Here is a 19,408-nt window from a genome sequence, read left to right on the forward strand (position 1 = left end):
CCGCAGAAGGTGAAGCCGGGCAGTCACACATCTCAGGAATGCGGATGTAGTGCTTTCAGTGTGTATCTGAGGCTGACAGGGTTTGACAGTCTCCATCTGGGAACAATAACCTGCAGGCAGCAGGCCAGGCCTGACCCTCTTCTTTCCCTCTGCGAGTGAGAAGGGAAGGTGGTGGGGACGCTAATGTCCCTCTTACTCTGCTGTCCTGGGCTGCAGGGGGGAGTCCTGGAGAAGGCAGGCCTGGGGGCCCAGCTCACTGAATGCTTGCAATTCCAGGAGCAGCAGGCTGAGGACAGAACCTATTTCCCCGCTCTGGGAGACCTGGGTGGAATGCCACGCTGGGAAGGCAATTTGGGATGCCAGCTGCTCACCCAGCCGGCTGCATCGGGCTGCATCGGGCGAGGCCAGGGGGTGGCAATGCGTTTATGTCACGTTTAATACCTCAGGCTTTCTTTGTGTGAACGGGTGAGGGGACTTTCATCTGGGAAGTTCAAAGCACCGTTCACAAACTTCCTCTGCTAATCCTCACTCTGATCTGAATGTTGTTGTGTAACTAAACTGATTATAAGAATTTGGGGGACGGGGCTAGGCTGGGCCCCTCGGACAGACTCCCTCATGCTTTGCCCCCACCACTCACCAGCCCTGGGACAAGGCAGGAAGGGCAGAGGGGAAGCTAGTTTATGGCACAGAGAATGTTGGAGCAGGAAGGAGCCTCGGGGTCCACATCACAGCCCAACACAGTCCTGTTTTATACATGTGACGCTGAGGGTAGTGAATGTGAGAAGACATATGACTTTAAAATGATTTTCCTGTGCCCCTCGATGACATCTTCTACTACCTCCCGGTTACCTCCACAAGCCCTTCAAACCATCACCTGCCCAGAACTACGCTCAGTGTCTCCCCCCACCCTACTTCCTCCCTGCGGTACTGGCCTTTGAGCTGGGGTCCTGGGAACCCAGGTCCTGGCCTGTCCCCGTTATCCAGACGCAGGACACATCACCATCTAGAGCTCCTGAGGCCGGAAACCCACCATCGCGTTTGAATCCCTCCTCCCATCGCAACAGATTCTCTCATCAACAAGTCACCGAGTTCTCTGGGGGCCACGACTAGAGTGGCTCTTGGATGCATCCCCGTCATTCCAGCCACACTGCCTCTGCTTCTCTTCTGCTCACCTGGAGGAAGCCATGGCCTCGTCACTCGTCTCCTGCCTCCATACTGCCCCTCTCCAATTCATTCTCTGCACTGTGGCCAGAAGGACCTAGCATCCTCTGATCTTGCTATTTCTTTGTTATTCACAACCTAAAGAAACTCTGTTTGACCTGCACCTCTCAACATGGAGGTGACCCCCGGGGAAGCCTTAGGTGACACTCCTAGGTAGGGTCACGGCCCCTGCCAATTTGCTGCTCAAGAGCCTCACACGTGGTCCTCAGTACCTCCCTACCAGGCATTGGAAGTGCCTGTGAGTTTTCGATAAGCCCCACAGGACTGAGAGCTCCGCGGAGGCAGGGACATTGCATGTGTTGGTTCTTGGGTCCTCAATACCTGGCACAATGCCTTGGGCAGATTAGATGTTTAACAAATATGTGTTGGATGAATAAAGGATCCAATCAGATGGTATCATTGCTGAGACTAGGGCCCAGGTCTGTAGTCAGAGCCAGAGTTACGAGTGCATCTGCCGGGTGAACTCTATTCACTAGAATTCCTCTGTAGGAGAGAACAGTATGACATGATTGGAATCAGTCTGTTGCCATCCCTGGGGAGTATTTCAGTGACAAGTAAATACGGTGCTTTGTTGCTAGGTAGGTGTGCACGTTTGGGGCCAGGGCAGAATTGCTCAGGACAGTAACTGGAGGCTGTGCTGCCACTAACAGTCCTCCTTCTCTCCTTCCCCTCAAACCACCATCAGTATCTCCATAAGTAAGGCCTCCTCTGCAGTCAGGAGCGGCTGTGTGGCTGAGCTCTGGACAGAGCGGTAAGCAGAGTTACTGTACGGGACTCCTGGGAAGACTCTGCAAAGGTAGAGGGTGGCATACTCTTTTTGCCCTTCCTTGGTCCTCCTTCCTGTTGCCTGGAATGTGAATGTAACGGGTGGAGCTCCTAGCAGCCATGCTGGGTCATGAGGCAAACTCAAAGGACGAAAACAATGAACTAGGATGGTGAAGCATAAATCTCCAAGGAGCCTGGTCCCTAATGAATTTGTGGAGCCACTTAGAAGTCCTTAGACTTACTTTACGTGAGAGAGGAGTGAGCCGCTTATTGAAGGCGCCACAGTTAGGTCTCTGATACTAGCAAGTAAATACTAATTCAAATCGAGTCAGGGGCCAAACGATTCACTTCCCTAGGGTGCTATATGCCTTGCTTGGGGCTGTTTCTGGCCCTTAGCCCAGGACTCTCCTTCCTCCTCCTTCTTCCGCTTCTCTCTTCCCATGTTGGCACAGCCCCAGGCCCCCAACAATTCCTGTGGGCTGCGTAAGAGCAACTCCCTCCCAACTTGGCAAGGTGCATCCAGTCTCAGGTACTGCATTTGCATGCCACAGGAGCGGAGTGCCAGAACAGGTCTCAGGAAGGAAACGGAAAACATAAGCAAAGCCTTACAAATGTTGTAAACAGAGGGCCTCTTTCTCAGAAGTTTGGGCCTTTTTGTTCATTATGGAGCCTGCTTCCTCAAAGAAATTGATGAAATATGATTGTTTTCTTGAAATTATAGACATGAATAACACGATAGGATGTTCAGAGCAGTTTGTCAGCTGTTCCAGGGATCCAGGAAGAAATGGTGGGAAAATTGAGAAGACACTGTTTCTCCAGTGGGAAAGGGCAACATGCAGCAAGCGGTGCGATGGCAGACATGCTGGCTCCCGGCTCCCGCACCTCCTGTGTGGACACCCCCTTTCTGACGGTGCCCTCACGTTTTCTGCAACTACAGCTCATCAGTCACTGTGCCTCTTGAATGTGCTGTTGTGGAAGTTTTCCCCAATTTCAGAGCCGAGAATGGAGTGCTATTTCCTGACTGCTGTGACACAGGAGAGCCCCCTGGAGGACAGGACCCCGAGGGCTTTGAGAAGTGAACTGACTTGCCCAAGATCACAAAGCTAATTAGCGCACAGTCGATTCAATTGTGGACAAAAAGGGACCTAGAATAAGTCTGACAAGTCCAGTGACTGAAAGTAACCTCACAGGGTTATCTGATCATAAATTCCTAGCTAGGCAGGTCATGGTGGGTAGTCACACCCCAGGCATATACCTTCTTTAGTAAAAGGTTTATCTTTGCATTAAGCAAGCCCTGTCCATTGCTTTTGTGCACCCACGTTAACACACCTTTGAAATGCTTCTTTTTTAGACCCTCTGAAGAGTAACCACCCTCAAGAGAGCACATAATCTTATTAACTACCCTGTAATCCAATTCCTGCCTTGCTTTCTCCCACCTTCATTTAATCTTCCTAAAGTTCCTTCCTGAATTCCAAATGCACAAAAATACCCTGCAAACTGTCCTTCTGGGAAGCATTTTTCTCAGCCTGTTGAAATCTTGCTTCCAGGCATGTCCTCTGTTTGGCTCAAAGTCTAATAAACTGTTATAAAAATTTTCTATAGGTTTGGGTGTTCTTACATCAACACAATAGCAATAATAATAATAATAATAATAATAACTAAGAGCTATATTATTAACATAACACAAAATACATTATAATAACTTATTTTGTGACAGACATTCTTCTTTGTACTTTACACATCTCAACTCCTTTAATCCTCAGAACAACCTCATGGGGCATTCAGATCCCTGTTTCACACATGAGGGGGCCAAGGCACAAATAGGTTAAACACATTCCCAAAGTGACCCCACTGGTTCATGGCAGAAAGAACAAACCAATGTTCTTTTCTACCACAGCACAGATGTTTCTAAAAGGGTCTCCAAATTAAAGTAATTTTGGAAAAGGCACTTCTTTTCTTTGGTGTCTTCCTGCGATGCTGTGCCTTCATCTGCATGTGACCAGAAGAGCGACTTCCGTGACAGGCTAGAGTCACATGTGGTGTTGGGGGACAGGTCCCCTGAAGCAGGGAAAGCTTTGCTTCCTCCCTTCCACCTGTCCTCACCTTCCCCCAGGTGGGGAGGGCCCTCATGGGCAGCCTGGCGTGTGACGACCCCAAGGAGTGGTCTGAGCAGATGACTTCTGAGTATTTACACCTGGGGACAAGTAAACCTTTAAGTAACAGATGCACTGATAAAAAGCAGGTTCCTTATTTTTACAGACAGAGTCCTGTTTGAAATGCACGAGAAAACTCTGTGAAGCTTGATTAATAGCAGGTCTCTGGTGACTTATTTACAAACCTATTATTAGCTATCAATCTCCTACTTTATTTCTCTTGAAAATGTTGGTTTTTGATATAAGTATTGCTTAAATTTGATCTCTGTGTTTATGCTTCTGAATCATAACTGCATGTTCCAAGGGTGGGGCTTCTGGGGATTAGTGACACTGTGACATCACCACAGGTGAGTGCTCTGGGGAAATACAAGTGGATCTGCCCTCGGCGTTAGTGAGATTCCTGACGGGCAGTGGGGTGTCGAACCAACAGACTCTTAGATTTCCATCAGCTCAGATGGAGAAACTGTAGGTCAGGCATTTTCAAGGGGATGATCAGGAAGTTGAGTTTGGACATGTTGAGTTTGTGATGTCCACTGGATATCCGTGTGGGAATATCGAGTGAGTAGGCAGTTGGATATAAATATGGAAGTTGTAGGTGAAAAGATGTCACTCAGCGCTATGAGATCATATAGTAAGTGAGTGGAGATTAAAAAAAAAACCCAAAAAACAGAAAAGGGGCCCAATAATATTTATCAAAGGAAGGACGGCTGAGTTTGGGCCATGCCTTTGGTTCGACTTTCAAAATATTTCCAGAATCCGACCACTCTCACCACCTTCACTGCCACTGTCTCGGTCCAAGTCACTCTCTTCTCTCACTTGGATCATTGCAATGACTTCCTAACGGGCTCTTCAGCTTCCACCATTGGCTTCTTTTGTCTACTTTCAACATGGCAGCCAGATGAATTTATTAAAACAAAAGTGAGATCATGTCAATTCTCTGCTCAAAACCTTCCAGTGGCTTCTAAACCTTTAGAAAGCAGCCCTAGTCTTTGCTAGGACCCACAAGTGCCCTGTGCTCTGTCCCCTCCCCCCATTACAGCTCTCGTCCCCCAGTGCTCTGCTGCAGCCCCCTGCTCGCCTTTGTGCCCAGGGCTACTTCCACATCGGAGCCCTTGCGCTGACACGCTCTCTCCTGAAACTTCCCCACCCTGCTCATGCCTTCACCCTGCACCCCCTGCCGCCTTGGCCACACTCCCAGCTCCACTTCCTTTAGGTACCTCTGGACAGTGCGTCACCCCAAGCTGCTGTGGCTGTCGGCTGCCAATGGCTCCTACAGGTCCTGCTTCTCTGGAGAACTGCCCTCGACTAAGAGGCACTGCTGTGGCTGGGAAGCTGCAGCAGCTTCCTCACCCCGCCCCACCCCAGGGCAGCCCACAGACAGGAAACGCACTACACGTTTGCTACTAGTGAAACCGAAGAACGTATAGTGACCAGAAACCAAGTCTAGAGAAGTAACTGGGTCCCTCACAGTCAGGAGTGCAAGCTCTGAGCCCCACCTAGACTGCCTGACTCCACATCGCCAGCTTTGTGGTCACTGCTGGCTGACAGCAGTGCAGTCCTGTTGGAACACAACCCTGAGACACCCTCGGTGAAACCGGGCCAGAATTAACCCTTAGAACGAGTCAGGCAATGGCTCTCAGCTTGCTCTGGCAGGGTTACAGCGCAGGAGAAAAACGGGCTTTCTCCCTCACCTGTGGCCATTCCCAGCTCCACCACACATTCAATCTCTCACCCCTAACAAGGAAGAACGGCCTCCTCTGGAGGCCTTCCACCTCTTACCTCATCGATGTAGTTTTCAAATTACACCTGGATGCAGATGAATACATTTCTCTTGCTTCCCTAATCATCTGACCGAGACTGGAGTAGGCAGACTGTGGGAGGTGGGTAGTTCCAAGAGCAGCTGATAGATGCCGTTGGACAAACCCGCGATCTGGGTTAATGGGAAGTCACCCAAGACAGAGAGGAGGAGATCACTGGGATCAGACGCCATTTTTAATAGGCTGAAGAAAATAGCTGAGAAAGCGAGTTTGTGGGCAACAGAGTTAGCCGTTCTGAGACTCACAGCCTAATCAACCAGATCAAGACAGGCAAGGCCTGGGACTCACAGAGGTCTGAGGACTCACTCATTCATTCTTCCAACACAAATTCACTGAGCATCTATCTCTGAGGCACTGTTCTCACTGAGGATGCAGCAGTGACAGAACAGACAGAGTGACTGCCCTCTTGCATGGACATTTCAGAGAGAAAGATGGAAAATTTTAATATGTTAGTATGTTAGGTGAGCACTAAGAAGAGAAAGCAATAGAAAAGTCTTAGGTGAGGGTTCTCTAGAAGCGGAGCCTAAGACATGGATTTGGTGCTGATGTTTGTGTTTCGTAGGTGTTTTTTTTTTTTTTTTTTTTTTTTTTTTGAGGGAGAGCTCTCAGATGAAAGGGAGTGAAGGGAGCAGGTAGTGAAAGGGGAAAATTCAAATAAGAATGTAATCTTAGGTTTGATCCACAGAGACTGGAATATTCCTAAAACACTGCAGAATTGCCCCACCTTGAGGCTCAGGAGCCAGCCACTGTGTCCCCGTTGGCTGTGGGCTGCCCTAGGGTGGGTGGGTGAGGAAGGGGCTACAACTTCCCATACAAAGCAGTGCCTGTCAGTCGAGGGCAGTTCTTCTAGGAGCCGCTGGCAGTCGGAATCCACAGCAGCTTGGGGTGCGTGCACTGGCCCAGGAAAGAATCCGGGTTGGGCAGCAACAGTGTCTACCTAAGGGAAGGGGAAGAAGTGCCAGTGGAAGATAAAATTCTAGATAGGACGGTCAGAGAGACCTTACTGAGAAAGTAACTAAAGGAAGTGAGGGAGCTGGTTGTGTGGCCAGGGCACAGGGGGTACCGGGGGAGAGTTTCTGGAAGAGGGAACATCAGCGCCAGGGCTCCGATGTGGGAGTGGCTCTGGGCGCTGAGGCGAGCAGGGGGCTGCAGCAGAGCACTGGGGGCGGGAGCCGTGATGGGTGGAGGCGGGGGCGAGCACAGGGCACTGGTGGGTCCTGGCAAAGCCTAGGGCTTCCCTCTGGGAGGTTAAGAAGCCACTGGAGCCTGGTGCTAAGGCTTTCCATCAATTCTGTGAGCGCCCAGTATCCTTTAATAAATTTCCTTTTGCTTTAGTTAAGCACAACTCCGGAGTGAGAAAACTGGATTCAAGTCCAATCGCACCACTGGCTAGTCCTGCAGTTGTGGGCGAGTTACTTAAACTCTCTGTACCTCTATTTCACCCTCTGCAGAATGTGTGTAATAAGAGGACATTGGGGGGATTAAAGAAGTTGATAGATATCAAGCAGTAAGAATAGGTCAGCCTTATTTAATGTGAGTGGGGGCTCTAAGGACGTGAATACCACAAAGTGAGGTGGCGCATTAGGACCCTCTTGGAAACCAGTTACCACATGCCTCACAAGGAAACCCGTGTGTGGTTACTAATGGGGAATAAATGCTGCAAAGCCAAAACAAAGCCACACACACACACACACACACACACACACACACGGATATCTACTAGTGTCCTACAAGTACAATGGGAAAATGCTAGCATCTACTTAACCGGGTCGTCCAGAAAATTAATGCTTGGCTGGATACTTGGTACAGTGACAGGTGTCAGGTGTTTGTCATAGTTACCAACCGGCTCATCACTTTCTGGCTTCATACAACTGCCCCGGTCAAGTTCCTCTTGTGCTTCTGCCCTGACTGGCATTTGCTTTCCTTCCTCCTCACTGCCCAGACCACGGCTCTCAGCGCCTCCTGCACTGTGCTCGCAGTGGTTCTCTCCCTCTGCCTCCCCCATCACCTGGTTCACGTCACCTCTTCTGTCTTTTCTTTCCTCTCTTTGAATCCTTCTCTTTAAGCAATTTCTCATCTTTCCCTTTATCATTTTTTCCTATAACCAAGTAGTTTAAATTGTCACCTGGAATTTCTACCTGTGCCAGAAGGTGATAGGTCTTAGAAAGGACCTATCACCTGCCTCTCAGTAGATGCCAAAGGAGGGCTTAGCATGCAAAATGTAATAATTGTTACTAAAACCTCTAATATGTATACACCATTTTATGGTTTACAAAATAATTCCGTATTTATCAGGGGGCAAAATCCTGTTCTGGTAGTGGAATAAAATCTGTTTCAATTCGAAAATCCTGCTGAAGCTGCATGATGTTGAGCTCTTAGAAGTGCAACCCTTGGACTGCGGGGTCTCCTGGTCCTGGGGAGTGTGTGGGGGACACGAAGGGCCGGCCGGGATCTGCACGCCCTGCGTACACTACTCTGAGAGTGCACTGCTTGCAAGGTGGGCAGTCCACCTCAATTCACTCACTCAATTCTTCGTAACAAACATTTTAAAGAATCAACTATTATGTGCTGTGCTGGGTGCTATGGATACACGATAAGGCCAGCTCCATTCCTGACCGCATGGAGCTCAGTTTGCAGGGCTGGCTGTGTGGTGGCGGGCAGGGGAAAGACATATGCAACTACTAATTCCACAAATATTTCATCCTGTGGTTCATTCTGGTTGTCACAGAGGGAAGAACACAGGATGCCGGGGGGATGTTTTATGGAATATCTGGCCCTATCACTCTGCCCCAACTTGCCCTGCCCATGCTCTCTCTAAGTGGCAAAGGGCTGAACCCTGGGGGCTGTATCCCACGAGGAGGTTGGAGGATGGGGCCGAGGGAGAAAAACCTGATATTTCTGCTCCCTTTCCCTCCCTGCCTGGGTGGTGTCCTCTCCATTGCTCCTCCCTGGCTCCCCCCAGATAGTCTTGCTTTGGTTATGGCTCCTATCTGGGGTCTCCTGCCTCAGCTCCGGTTGTCCAGCTCCTCCCTTTGTCTCTCCAGCCTTCAGGTGGTAGAGTTTCCTGCTGTTGCTGATTTCAGGATTGTCTCACCATCCCGTTTGGCTTCTCAGCCTCTTCCATCATGCATGTAACAAATTCCTTGCAATACGTTCCCCGTTTTAAATCCAGAGTGGTTTTTCTTTGCCTAGTTGGACACAGACTGATGTAATTACTCTTTGTATTTTCAACCCCAACTACGGCATGTGTTGTAGTCCCTGCTTCTGACATGGAGCTGGGTTGTGACTTTCTCATAAACGGTGTCTGGCTATCCCTTGTCTTAGGTCACAGCACAAACCTGCAGCCCAGGGTCGTGGGCAGTAGTGGCTGACAGCACTGAGCAGAGAGCACTCTGGTGGGGCAGCGGCAAGGTTAGCGATACTCATTTCCTCACCTTTGCGATGAGGACCCAACCCCCGTTTCCTGATTCTAAGTGATTCTCCTTTCAGAGCCCACTTCTCACCTCCACAGTCCCATTACCCAAGCTCGTGCAATCATTCCACACGCACCCCAAGTTCACCTGGCTTCATCACTACCTAAGCCAGCATTGTCGTCTGCCCACAGCACAATCCATAATGCCCGCCCTGGACGTGCTGTGGTTTCCGAGTGCGCTGGGCGGGGTGAGGGGACAAGAGGTAGACTGCTATTTAAGCAGAAGGGATCAGCTAGCAGCATGATCAGAAAGCAAGGCAGGACTGACGATGAGAAAACAGGAAGGAGGTGAAGCTCTCCAGCAGGGATTCCCTTGTCTCTGAGCCCCACACCCCACCAGGCAGTCGCCCACCTCCCCAGTCAGCAGCAGATTTAAATCCACTAATACATTCTCTTGGTCTGGAATTGGCTGCTGGAACCCCAGGGAGGATGCGGACCAGGCAGCATTTTCTACTGGAAACAAGTGTTTCTCTCATCCAGCCCTTTGCACAGAAAGCCTGACCTTGGAGATGGCGGCCAGAAAATGCCTCATAATCCTACAATTTCCCACTAATCAGATGTCTAGACAAGAGTGGTCTCTGCCCCCTTTCCTGTTTGCAAATCTGCCTTGACAAGTCGTATCCTACTGACAATACCATTAAAATGTTCTTTATTTGCTCTGTGGGCCTTCTGAGACTTGGTTACTGGAAATACTATCAGTTTCTGGATCAACTCACTTTTCTTGAAATCACACTCTGATCTTCCTCTGCTGAAATTTCATTCTCCTGAGAGGAGCCCTGTTAACAAGGCGATTAGTACTGCTTTGAGTATAAGGGGAGTCCTGTGGGGTCTGCGGCCAGATGGCCCGCAAGCCAGACTTGACTCAGGGTTACGGTGACTTTGGAGAAAATGCCATTCTCACTGTAGCCCAGGCCGGTTTAGACAGCACAATGAGTTTCTTTAATGCGGCGAGGAAAACGGTGGGGAGAAGGGGTTCAATTTCCATCCATCCATTTAAGACCAGGAGAGGTTTTCATTTAATTTCTCCCCTTAGTATGCTAACACAAAGGAGGTTTAAAGCAAGATCTAATTTATATATTTTTAAAATTAGCAAGAGAATAATGGGGATCAAGGGCTGCCAGAGAATGAAATCCCCAGCTTCTTATTTTAGTGGCTGGGGAACCTGGGCACTGGGTTCACGTCCTCAGCAGCCCTACCTCCCTCCAAACCCCACCCAACCCACCCCTTACTCACTGGGAACCCGACCTGGCAATCATGGACCCGGGGATGCTGTCACTCTCAAGGTCAGAGACGGCTGCAACAACTTCCCTTGACATTCAAAAAAATGTCATTATTATTCATTAAAAGTGGTATATGCATATGGTATTTGGAGTCTCTCTACCTGGGATCAGATGTCAGCTTTTACTACTTACTAGAGGTATAACCTCTCTGTACCTCAGTTTTCTCATCTATAAAATGGTCATGATAGTTCCTACCTCCTAGGCTGTGGTGAGGATTAAATGAGGTTATACATGTGAAATGCTTAGAACAGTACCTGGTACGTAACGTGTGCTAAATCAGCATTAGCGATGGTAAAAATAATTTTTAAAAAGTTTTACAATTGAAACACTATAAATGGGTCTTTTGACCTCTGATCTGCAGGCTCATACTTTTTGTTTCTAGAAACCATCACTGTTACCAGTTTATTAGTTAACGATCGAGAAACTGAAAGTATATTCATGTATAGATATAGGTATTTATATAGATACACACACAACGGAGAGAAAGCTATAGATACAGATAACTCCCAGTTAAAAAGAAACAAACCAAGGCCGGCCCAGTGGCTCAGGCGGTTAGAGCTCCATGCTCCTAACTCCGAAGGCTGCCGGTTCTATTCCCACACGGGCCAGTGGGCTCTCAACCACAAGGTTGCCAGTTCAATTCCTCGAGTCCCGCAAGGGATGGTGGGCTCCGCCCCCTGCAACTAAGATTGAACACGGCACCTTGAGCAGAGCTGCCTCCCAGATGGCTCAGTTGGTTGGAGAACATCCTCTCAACCACAAGGTTGCCGGTTCGACTCCCACAAGGGATGGTGGGCTGTGCCCCCTGCAACTAGCAAGGGCAACTGGACCTGGAGCTGAGCTGTGCCCTCCACAACTAAGACTGAAAGGACAACAACTTGAAGCTGAATGGCACACTCCACAACTAAGATTGAAAGGACAACAACTTGACTTGGAAAAAAATGCCTGGAAGCACACACTGTTCCCCAATAAAGTCCTGTTCCCCTTCCCCAATAAAATCTTAAAAAAAAAAAATAAAAAGAAACAAACCAGTAGCTATTATATACATTAGTCTCTACTTTTAAAGAATGTTCAAAACAGAATTTGTTATAAATCAAAAAATAATCAAAAGATTGTCACTTATTAATCCCTATAGATCCCGCTCTTTCTTAACAGTTTGTCTAGATTCCTTTAACCAGGAATCCTACACTGCCAATGGGCATTTGGATTGTTTCACTCTCTTTGCTTTAACTGCTTTGTCTCCTACCTGCTGCCCTTTTCCTTCTCTCATCCCAGTTAGGTGGGAGGACACTTTGTGAGGCTTTGCATGAAGAAGTTGTAGCAGACCCCTGCATCTCCTGTACTGATCAGGGCTCCAGTTAACTCCAGAAGTGAGCCAGGCAGCTTCCGGCAGCCAGCTCCATCTCCAGACTGCTGTGTCCCTAAAGTCCATGAGAAATACATTCAGAAGGTTTCGTCGGACTTAAAACTTTGTCAAGTTTTAAAATGAATTTAAATTCATTTTACCCAAAGATATATTTTCAATGTATAAATAATTGCGGATTATGGACAGATTATAGTCCACATATGTATTTGCACATCAGCCTTGTTTTTCTGATTTTTGGGAACTGAAGAGGAAACTGTTATACGTGTACAGCCATTTATCTAATTTTCTGATTTCTTTTTTTTCCCAGTTGCTCTAAAAGAATATTTAATTTTAGCATAACAATAATGATAGCTTTGTAAAATAGACTCCTTCCCACCCCAACAGGCTTTGAAGTACAGTAACTTCAGATAAAAAATAACAATTGGGATGTTAGAGTATTGTCCAAAGATTTATAAGACTGGAAGGAAAAATGGTCTCAATTTCTCTGTAGAATGGGAAACATCGTTTTCTGAAAGCTGATCCTTGAGGCAGAACTTTGAATGTTGGTAAATTTGTTTGAAATAATCAAAAGGTCACCTGGAAGGTAGTTCTGTAATAATCAAAGGTCAAGGTTTCCAGCCGGATGGGCCTGCATTAGAATCCCAGCTGGCTGCTCCACCGCTTAACTAGCAGTATAACCTTGGTTCCTTGACCTGCATAAACCTCAGAGACCTCAGTTTTGAAATGGGAATAAGGTACACCATAAAGATCAAATGAGAGAAATGAGAACCACTATGAATGAGCCTGTCAGGTAGCAAGTGCTCAATAAATATCACATAAAGAGCCTGACGTCACTTTATTTCTAAGCCCTTCGAAGCATGGAGACGATAGAAAAGAGACTGGCAGCCTTGCCTTTTTCTCTTTCCTTTTGAATTTCGTCTCTGTGGAATGGGAGCGAGGGAGCCAGGGCCCCCGACCTCACAAAAGACTAGTGTCTGGGCTCGGTGAGGTCTGGGAGGCCCATTAGGTTGAAATGGGGCCCCGCCAAGTTTTCATATGGTTTTCATATCACCAGGCTTGTTTTGACTTCCATGAGCTTTCTGGCCACAATCCCTCTGTGATTCTGGGAGAAAGGAAGTTCAGGCGATCTGAAATGAGGGCTGCAGAAGCAGGGGCAGCCAGGGGTTCAAGGACAGGAAAATGCCTCCAGGGCCTGTGCAGAACTCCCAAGAATGATCCCCTACAATGACTGTCTCCTTGGTCTCCTTCCCAGGCTCCCAGCCTCTGGCATGAATTGGCCTCCCAAGGATTCACTCATGTCTGCTCCTTCTTCCCAGAGGAGGATGAGTGGGGGGAGTCTGGCAGAAAAACAAAACCCCCTAGCAGCATCTGGCCTGGCTGAGGTGCTATCTTTGGTTTGTGCTGGGCCCATGTGGGCTCGTCCCTCCATCAGCTGCCCTTTGACAGTTGCTCCTCAGGTCAGCTCCAATTCAGGCAACTAGTCGTCCAGAAATACAGATGAGTCAAGCGAAACAGGCCCTTCCTAGGTGCTGTGTAAACACAGTGGGTTCTGGAGAGAGCTTGTGAGTGCTATGTGGCAACAATAATAATGATAATAATTAATTCAACAAATATTTATTGAGCTTCAACTATATACCTGGCATTGTACTAGTTCTGAAAAAAAAAATAAAAAACAACTAGCTAAAATTTATTGTGTCGGAACTGGTGCAGAGCACTTTTCATGTTATCTTAATTAGTCATTCGTTAGTCTCATTAAGTAGATATTATTCTTGGTCCCATTCTTCAGATGAAAAAACTGAGCCTCAGAAAGACAAAGCAACTTGCCCAAAGTAACATAACCAGAATGGAAGCCATAGCTAGGGTAGTGAGCAAAAACATGAACGCAGGACCCCGACAATTATGGAGCAACCGTGACTGTCTACTGTGGACTGCCTGACATGTCTACCCCAAGACTTCTGCTACGTACAGCAGCATCTAACCTGAGCCAAAGCTCTATAAAGTCCTTTCCAGCTCTCAAATCCTGACTACAGTAGACCCCCTTTATCTGTGGGGGGATACGTTCCAAGGCCACCAGTGGGTAGAAGCCGTGGTTGGTCTGTAAGCAGTTTAGGGTACCACTTACCTCCTTTTCTCAGTTCCCTCCACCTCCAGCTTAGTGTCCACAGGGCATGTTTTTAGTCACTTCCTTGCAAAACCTGCCAACCCTTTTCCTTCTCTTTTTCTTACACTTTCCTGGAAAACGAACCCTACTGCAATGCTAGCCTACGCCTGCATGCAGGTGGATGAACAAGGCCGGGGAAAAACACTCATCCCCGTCGGCTCGCCTCACTTAACATTTTGACCACTTCCTCACGTCAGTCCTAAGCCTGCCCAACTATCCCAGGGCCCCTAGTGTATTTACCTCCCCCTTCCATGGAGTCACACATTCTCCTCCCTCTGCAACACCACACCTCCTTTCCTGTGTTCACTCTCAGCTGCTGGCCTTGCTGTCCACTTCACGGCCAGAACGGAGCCATCAGAAGAGACTTCCTCGCGTGGCCCTCCTCCTGCTCCTGCCTGCTTCCCTCCCATATCCTGACCTCGTCCTGTTAGGATGGAGGGGCAGTGCCAGCTGCATCAAAGCAAATGGTTTTCCTGAAACTCTCAACAAACTGCCACTTCCTCTGTTTCACTGGCCAGAACTGTGTCACACCCTCCTCGCTGCAACAGAGACTGTGAAATCAGTTTAGCCTTTTCTGCTTCTGTAGGAGAAACAGCAAGGGCTAGGGGGCTGGGATTGGCTGTTGGATGGCGGGCAAGAGCGTCTGGCATACATACTGTCTTATTCCCTGAGACTCCTCATGGCAGCAAAGGGGTTTCCTGTATTATCTGATGCTCTCCTGGAGGTTGCCTCCATCACCAAAGGGTGGGGCCCTCTGAGACACTGTCATCCTAGGGGAAGGAATGTTTCTCAGCCAGGCTAAGAGGAAGGGTACAGCGCTTTCAAGCCTTTTGACTTCCTAAGTCCAATTCTTCACTCTAATCAACACTTACTACAGTAATTCCTTAAACTAACCTGTCTAAGATCACATGGGAAGCAGGTGGTAGAGGTGGAACTTAGCCCTGGGGATACAAACATCTCCTCGCTACCCGACCTCCCCATGGAGTTTTGATTGTCTAGTACATGTGGGCCAGCTATTGGAGATGAAAGCCCTCTAGGAAAGGCCATCTAATTTCCATTTTGCTCTCTTCCAGAGAGACACACTAGATGCAGTCAAGAGAAGCAGAAAGCACCCAAGGGCTCCAGGGAGCCCAGGTAGTCTCCATTCTATTCCAATATTGTGAGCCAAGACCCCATGAGCCAAGACCCCAGGACAGAGTTTTCATGTATACATGGAGGGGACATAAGTTGGACATCTGCTCTTTTACATGCCTGGCATTCATCTCCCATTTATCACCAACATGTTCACACCTTGGTCCAAGCAATTCAGTGGGGCTGACCTCACCTGCTCTGCTCCAGGGCTGGACATGTGATCTAGACCTGACAACCAGCATTTTCTATCCTCTTGGCTGAGATGATTGCCTCTGGGTTGGGCATGTCACGCAAGCCCGGCCAATGAGACTCAATTCTGGAACTTTTACTGCAGTGACTGGGAAAGAGCTCTTTTGGCTGAGTTGCCACTGGTGTGGCTGGTATAAGCCTGGAGTTTTCAGGGAAAACTGCCTGGCCAGAGCCTGCTTGAGAAGGAAGACAGGCAGAAAAAGAGAAGTGGGCCTGAGACCTATGGACCTATAGATGTTGTTGGAGGCCACAAACCCAGGCATATCTGAACCCACCAAATCTACCTTTGAGTTTTCCAGTGACACAAGCCCAGAAATTCCACTTTGGTCCTTAAGCTAGTATGGATTGAGTTTCTGTCATTTTTTCCTGCAAGATGTATCCTGACTAATTTGAAAAGAGAGATTCTTTTCCTGTCTTCCCTGGCTAAGATGAAAAGCACTCCAGCCAGCCTTGTTCCTCTGCTCTGCAGCTGAGACCAGGCCTGTTCCCTTAGCTGAAGGCATCATGGATTTTTCTCCAACATCCAAGGCTGACACCGTGACTGACCCCATCTCCGACAGTGACCCAAGCGCTGAGGGATTTCACAGTGTGAGTGGGAAATAGCTGTGAGTGGAGGCTTTGTATTGCTTTGCTGACTAGAGCTTTCTATGGAAATCTCTTTTCATAGTTTAAAGCAATTAGACATCTGCTGTGAAATTATGGCCAGCTTACTACTGTACAAGCGACCCGTGTGACATTAGTGTCCACTCCCCCAAAGCCTCCCTGTGCTCATCAAGTACCAGGCGTGTGACTGTTGGCTCATGTTCAGTAAATCACGGAGCCAATGAGAAGGAAAAGTTGAAGTTTTGCAGAAATGAGAGCAAGGCAGTCCATACATTTTTACTGACTTCACCTTTCTCACTCAAGTAAGTGTTTAATGAGGTAGAGAGAAAGGTGTCATCACAGGTTTGAAATTATTTTCCGCCACCCGCCTTCCAGAGGGAGTGAAGCCATTTATCTATTTCCACAGCACAAGCTTGAGAATCAAGACATTTCAGGTGTCTGGTCTGTCTACAGAGGGGCTGATCCTGTTTGGTCTCATGCTGACCTTTCATCATGGAGGAAGGCAACCCACTTGGGGCCTTTGTAGAGGGTATTTTATAAATCTAGCACCTGCCCATAACTGTGCTTTATGTTTCACCTCCCTCTAGAGCACCTCTCTCCCTTCAGCTTTCTTCACACCTACTCTAAGCAGCAGGACCAGAAGGAGCGGGCACAAGCAAGAGCCGGCCCAGTCTCGGGGCTCCGACAGGGTCTGCTCTGGGGCCTGTGCACGCACATCTCGCTCCTTTGTCTCTCAATGCTCTTCCCACCTCCAGTCTTGGCTGCTTGGCTAGTTCCTATTCTTGAACTTGCCCCTGAACCTCTATCCATCCACACCTACAACAGTGCCTGGCACACAGTGGCATGCAATCCAGGCCTCCATGAAGCACAGCTCCACAGGCACCATTCCTATTAATATGGTGCTCCAGGGGTGCCGTTTAGATAGAAATCAACGTGAACAGGGCCTCCTGGAATCGGGCAACTCAGTGACTACACTCAGGATATTTTGTTGATGAATAGACAAATGAATTAATGAATAAATGAAATTTTGGCTGTCCATGCTTTGGCTTCTCTCCTTAGAAACTCAGGGTTCTTTTTTTCACTAAGTTGTCTGTTCTAGCTTGCCTCTTCCTAACATACACCTGACATATACAGTAGACACTCCATCAATTTTGACTGGATAGTATCAGCCTCCAGATTACTTGTTCCCATGTCTATCTGCTTTCATTTAGGCAATCTGACAGCTTCTGTTAGCTTCTGGACAAATTCTGCTCAAACAGGCAGTTCTTTAGGTCCCTGGCCCTCATTATCCTCTTTCTCCAGATTTGTGGCCACCCTGTGTCCCCCCTTCCCTATCTGTTTTACTCCTGCTTAATCCCACATGTGGACTTCTGCTCCTGGAATGTCAAGGCACCAGCTTTGATGGTGTTAGCTTCTTTGTCTCTCATGGGAAAACAAACGCCAGAAATGGACCCTAATTCAAGTCAATCAATGAACTGTGATCCATTTCTGACATTAGCCATGGTCACAATGTTTCTTCTCTTATTTCCTTTGGTAATCAAACCCTTTGGTTTTAGCTGATTCTGGAGTGTCCCTCTCTTGCCAGTGGGCTCCATAAGAGGCAGCTGGCTCATGCAAGTCGGAACCCTGGGGTCTCACACTGAGTTTGGGCACTAACAAGTATGAAGACTCAAGTCGCAATGTCCTGCCTTCCAACTTCCAAATCCTTTCATGATCTGGTAAAACTTACTCATCCAGTCCAAGTTCCCACTCCATTCTAACACAATGCCTTCTGTCAGTGCAGCCTCTTCCACCCCTTTCCATCATGCCACATTTATTCCTCCTTCAAACGTACCCTTCTCCAAATCTCTTTTGTCCTTCAAGGTCCAGCTCAACTTCCAGCTCCTCCAAGAAGCCTCCTATCGCCACTCCTCCTGTCGTCCTTCCCTTTCTCGAGTACAATTTGACACGATTTTTATGCATCATAGTATGTCCTCCATTCTTTCCTCTGTAGAGCTTAACTTCCTAACTACACATTCCTTGGGAGCAGGGATCATGTCAAATTATTTCAGTGACCTAACATGGCTTCACACACAGGGTGATTTAACAAATAAACTTGACTGGCCCTACTTCACAGTTAAATACCTAGTATTTCTGGAGTATCTTCTTTTTGTTTTAACATTTGAAAAAGCACCAACTTTTTAAACTTTTCAGCATCACGTTGATGAGGACAATTGAAGTATGTGTGTCAGGGAAGTAGAACAAACTTTCTGTCCACGACAGAAATAGAATCCTGTCCTCCAAACCCCAGCTGGAGCCTGTCACCTATACATAATGGTCACATGCGCAGAACATACAAAACAATCAGGTTCTGGGGATGACTAATGCTGAAGTCGAGCTGTGGCATTTGTCAACAGCCACCAGTGTTCAGCAAATGTGCTGCTGGTCACTGAGCCTCAGGCCTATTGTGAAGCCTTATCCCCGCTCTGAATGGAGCTGGTGTTATGTAAAGGACAGAAGGCAGAAAAAGCAAAACATCAAAAAATACATGAATGCCATTTTTTTTTTTCAAAGCACTTTGCAGAGAATTTTGCCTATGGTTGGAGTTAAATTCTACTTGACAGGCTCAATTTTGAGTAGTTTTTCAGGCCTTGAGATTCCTGGGTAAAATGAAGAGGTGCTTGAGCTGAAGGCTTAAGTTAAATTCAAGAAGTGATATACTTTCCTCCTACCCCACTGGGAATAAACCGAAAGTATTGGGTTTGGCGCTGCTTTTCTGGGTAACCAGTCCTAAACTTCCCACTCTCTGACCCTAAATTGCCATAGACAGCATTCTGGTCAAATCACTGTCCTGTAGCTGAGATCCACACAGCTTGGGGGGAAATGTTGTTACCCGGGTGAGTTATATGAGAAGTCATTTGTAACTACCTCACAGCTAGGCCTCCAGCCTCCTTCCCAGCCTGCTGCCCTCTTCATCCTTGCATCTCACACATTCCATTCCACTATAAACCACCTCCACCTGCCAGCTGCATAAAAGATGAAAAGGTGAGATAAAGGCTGAGGATAAACGGGATACACTTTGCCCAGGCTAGCAGCAGGTTGTGAGTTGTGGGGCTCTAGAGCTAGAGTGACTGGATTCATACATTGCTTTTCCCACTTCTTAGCTGTGTCATCTTGAGCAAACTGCCCAACTTTTCTGGGCCTGGATTAC

At 47.8% G+C, this 19,408-nt stretch overlaps 1 long non-coding RNA gene across 6 annotated transcripts in view; it reads right to left on the bottom strand.

Annotated features, from left to right (window-relative positions):
- The window catches only part of LOC117021991 (uncharacterized), a 76,556-nt gene that overhangs the window by 46,189 nt on the left and 10,959 nt on the right, over positions 1–19,408 (bottom strand). For 3 of the 6 annotated variants that reach the window (XR_004422977.1, XR_004422975.1, XR_004422976.1), the window contains exon 3: positions 11,955–12,129. The exons of the other annotated variants lie outside the window; for them this stretch is intronic. This is a non-coding gene — a long non-coding RNA (uncharacterized LOC117021991). The remainder of the gene's footprint in view (positions 1–11,954; positions 12,130–19,408) is intronic. 6 annotated transcript variants of the gene reach the window in all.

This window comes from Rhinolophus ferrumequinum, chromosome 5 (genome assembly GCF_004115265.2).
Source record: "Rhinolophus ferrumequinum isolate MPI-CBG mRhiFer1 chromosome 5, mRhiFer1_v1.p, whole genome shotgun sequence".
NCBI lineage: Eukaryota > Metazoa > Chordata > Mammalia > Chiroptera > Rhinolophidae > Rhinolophus > Rhinolophus ferrumequinum.